Source organism: Anas platyrhynchos, chromosome 11 (genome assembly GCF_047663525.1).
Source record: "Anas platyrhynchos isolate ZD024472 breed Pekin duck chromosome 11, IASCAAS_PekinDuck_T2T, whole genome shotgun sequence".
Lineage (NCBI taxonomy): Eukaryota > Metazoa > Chordata > Aves > Anseriformes > Anatidae > Anas > Anas platyrhynchos.
Window position 1 is genome coordinate 17,081,685 of NC_092597.1, and position 4,122 is coordinate 17,085,806.

General features: G+C 61.7%; 1 long non-coding RNA gene and 1 other non-coding gene across 2 annotated transcripts; both read right to left on the bottom strand.

The window, feature by feature from the left end:
* Positions 1-535: 535 nt before the first annotated feature.
* On the bottom strand, positions 536-4,086 carry LOC113844820 (uncharacterized). Its single transcript, XR_003499760.3, has 3 exons — positions 3,964-4,086; positions 1,424-1,458; positions 536-648 (listed from the first exon to the last, which is right to left on the bottom strand). It is a non-coding gene; the product is annotated as an uncharacterized lncRNA (long non-coding RNA).
* TRNAR-UCG (transfer RNA arginine (anticodon UCG)) lies at positions 3,943-4,015 on the bottom strand. The gene has a single exon. It is a non-coding gene; the product is annotated as a tRNA-Arg (tRNA).
* Positions 4,087-4,122: the final 36 nt, after the last annotated feature.

A 4,122-nucleotide genomic window follows, 5' to 3' on the forward strand; every position in this document is an offset into this window, starting at 1 on the left:
CTCTCCTCTTTCCTCTTCCTCCTTCCATATTTCCCTGGCTTAATTCCCCTTTTTGTAGAATTACACCCGTAGCGCCTCGCCTGCAGTCTCTGCAGCGAGGAAAAAAATATAAAATAAAACCAAAAAATAAAATAAAATAACCCACCCTCCTGGCACACCTTTACTTCGCTTCCGACCTTTTTATTTTTCATTTTTTTCCCTCGTCTTCCTTCCTGCAGTTAACCCAACCCGGTTGCTATTTTTTTATCTGCGGTTCTCCCAAAGCAATGCCCCGGACCGGCTTTGGGGAGCCTCTCGCCGCCCTGGTGAGCACGCAGCCAGCCCCGGACGGGTTTTTTCTGTAGGAGAAAATAAACCGATCGAGACCGAGGGGTCTGGAAGAGCCGAACTCGCCGCCTCGCCTTTACATTGGGGTTTTTAAATTTCCCCGTTATTTTCCTTTTTTTTTTTTTTTTTTTTTTTTTTTTTGCGTCTGCGAGTTGCCACGAAAGGAAATATAACCCCAAACGCCACCGCCAGCAGAAACCGGAGCTCGTTGCCAAATTCCGTAGTATTTTATTTTAAAAGCAATTAAGTAACACCATAAAAAGCGTCTTCTCCTCTTCCCGGGGAGTGTAAGAAATCCTTTTGCTCACCCAGAGTCGAAACCTAATGGCATTGTCGTTAAACACGAAAAGGAGAATATTAAGAAATTGCAACACTCCCTCCAGAGCGCTCCCCCCCTCCCCAGTTTATTTGCCCTAATAATTAATTCACAAGAGCTTAACTTCGGTGTAACCCTGGCGGTCTTTTCATTAAAAAATCCCCGCGTTTCCTATTGAATTAGCTCTGCTCCATTGTCGCTGAAATGAAGACGCCAAACCAACTTTTACCCTGAGCATTTTCTCACCAGCCCAAAGAAAAGTCTCTCTCCTTTTTCTTTTCTCCGATTTTTTTTTTTTTCTTTAATTCAAGCACCCAGGCGATGGACGTGTCCTGCAATTTAACTACTTTCAAATTCTTTGTTCGGGTCCCACTGGGGCTCTATTGTCACCCTATTGAGAGAGCTTATTGCCAAGTCAAGCCTGAGTGAATTGAGACACGCACGGGAGGAGCCCGGGGCTGGGAGCGGGCTCCGGGGGCTGCTCCACCCGGGGGACCCCGGCCCGGCCCCGACGGATGGGGCAGGGTGCGGGGCACGGGCTGCCCGCGACCCCCGGGACCACCGCCACCGCCTGTCCCCCCGCCGCCTCCAACCTCCCCCGGCCCTAGGACGGAGCCCGCAGCCCCTCCAGGGCCCTGCCCCGGGATGGGGAAGGGGAAGGGGACGGGGATGGGGCAGGCCCGGCTGTGCCCCCCCCTTTGCTCCCCAGCCCCCGGTTCCTTCGCGCCCCCGCAGCGCCGGCACCGCCCGTGCCCGCAGCTCCGGGCGGAGGGGACTTACCTCGGGTGCCAGCCTCCTCCCCCGCCGGCTCGCCCCTAGTCCCAGAAAAAAATAAAATAAAAATAAAAGGGGTTTGGGGGGGGTCTTCCTCCCCTGCCGGCCCCCCCCGGCCCCTCGGCTCGGTGCCGGCTGCCGGCCGCTTCCCCTCGCCCTCGCCCTCGCTCACTTTCGGAGCTCCGGGGCTGGTCTCCCGAGCAGCAAAAAGAGGGGGCTGCTTTTCTTTTCCCTTTCTCCTGCCCCCCTCCCGCTGCCCCCCCCCCCCCCTCCCAGGCTGGCAAGGGGGGTGCGAGCTGCGGGGAAGTGTCGTGGCAGGAGAAAAGGCGCCGGGAGCGCGGTGCTGGGCACGGATTCCCACGTAAGCCCGTACGTCACCTATAAAATGCCCATTTCTCGGCTCCTGGAGAGGCGGCACGAGCCCCCCTCTGCCCGGGGAGAGGCTGCACGCCCCCAAAGCCGGCTGCCTCCTCCCGCAGCCCCCCCACACCCACCCCCCGAACCGGGGGGCGAAGGCAGAAGCGGGGGGTGCCGGGGGGCAGCGGCCGCTTCTCACCTCCCTCTCCTAGAAAAACGTGTAGCCCCGCTCTGTCCCCCCTAAAAAAAACCCCAAACACCCTCCCGGAGCCCTCCTCACCCCCCCCAGGTGCCTCTCTCCGGAGGGGTCCCGCACCGGCCGCCCCCCCGACGTGGCGTTCCCCCGGGGCCGTGCCCCGGCGACTGGCGAAGCCCTTGACCCCTGATCCCGGCCGGCTGGGGGGCAATGGGGTTAAACAAAGTCCCGCCGCCGCCCCATTGTCCGGCCCGCAGCCCCCAGCCCCGCCGGCGGCAGCTCCGTGCCCGGCCCCGACGGGGCGCGCAGGGCTGCGGGCTTCCGACAGGCAGACAAAGGGCCCGGGGGGGGGCACCCCCCTGCCGCCCTGCCCCGGCTTGTGCCTGCATCCCCCCCGGCCCCAGCCCCGGGGAAATTCCTGCGGGTTTTTTCCCCATTTATCTTTATTATTATTATTATTATTATTATTATTATTATTATTATTATTATTATTATTATTATTATTTTTCCCCCCTTTCCAAGCCTTAGGAAGCGGCGGCGGCATTTCGGGGAGAATTTGTTTAATTTCTTTCTTTTTCTTTTATTTTTTTCATTTGAGGAGGGAGGGATTTTTTTTTTTTTTTTAATGGGGCGATTTCTTTATTTTTATTTATTATTTTTTAAAAATTTTTGACCGTGATAAAAATAACCAGAGCAGGGACCGCACGGGAGATGGGCGTGAAAATAAAGCAGCGGAGGGGAGGACGAGGGACGAGACCCACCCCGCGCTGTATATATGTCGCGCCGGTCGCGATAGCGGCGCGATTGCAGACACAAAGAGGGGCCCAGGGCGCACGCCCGAGGCTCAGCCTCGCCTTTCTCCGAGCGGGCTGCAGGGACCGGGGCTGTCCCCGTGTCCCCGCACAGCTCCGTGCCGGGGAGGTGACCCCGTCCCGTCCCGTCCCGTCCCGTCCCGTCCCGTCCCCTCGCTGCCGTCGGGGCTGGTGCTGTGAGCCGGGGCTTTGTCCCCGCTCTACCCCAGCCCCCGGAGCGCTCCGCGGGGACCCGAGGATCGGGGGCAGGATCCTCGGAGCCTCCCCTCGATGCCCTGCGGGGGAGCGGAGCCGTCGGACAGCGGAGGAGCCGCGCCCCGACGGCTCCGGCCCCGGCCCCGGCCCCTGCCCCGTGTGAGCGGCCCGGAGCGGCCCCAGCAGCGGGACCGCAGCGACATCTGGTGGCCCGGCACGGCTCCCCCTGCCCTGTCCCCCCGGCCCCTCGCCCCCTCGGGTCCCCGTCTGCCTCCCACGGCACCCCCGGTCCCTCAGCCGCCCCCTGCCCCTCTCCGAGCCGTCCCCTCCGGTGTCACCCATCCCGGTGCCGGGGACCCCGGGGTCCCAGCCCCTCGACCCCACAGCCCTCGCCCGAGCTGTGTGGGGTGCTGGGGTCCCGGGGTGCCCCGCTGTGTGCTGAGCCGCCCCCATAGCCCTGCTGGGAGGTTTTGGGGTGCCCCGTGTCTCCTTGGGGGCTGCCAGCACCCCGAGAGTGTCGGATGTGTGCAAAATGATGAGAAAATGGTGAAAAAATGGTGAAAAAATGGTGAAAAAATGGTGAAAAAGCAGGGCCCGGGGTGGGGCTGAGCCCCCTGCCAGCCCCCCCCCGGCTGTGCCCATGGGGCACCCCCTGCCCTGCTGCTGGCACAGACCCGCTGACCCCACAGATTCCCCCTCAGAGCCAGCAGCCGCCTCTTTTCACGCTGATTTTAAAGCAAAAAGCAAAACGCACGGAGAGAAGCTGGGGGCAGCAGCGGGGGGGGGGGGCAGCAGCAGCAGCCCCGGGGGCAGCGCAGCTTTAGGACCCCCTACAGCCACGCGTGGGGGCCGCCCTGTGTCCCCTGCCGGTTCGATTTCCTTGAGATCCCCAAAAAAAAAATTAAAAGCAGGGAGAGTGGGAATAAAAAACACACGCCCTGGATTTTTCCGGGGGGGTTCCAATACGACCGCGGCAGGACTCGAACCTGCAATCTTCTGATCCGAAGTCAGACGCCTTATCCATTAGGCCACGCGGCCGCCCCTACCCGGCCCTGCCCGCGCGGCCCCCTGACTGCAGCACCGCGGGGCCGGGCCATGTGCGGGGAGGCGGGGGGGGGGCCGGGCGGCGCGGGGACGTCAGCGGC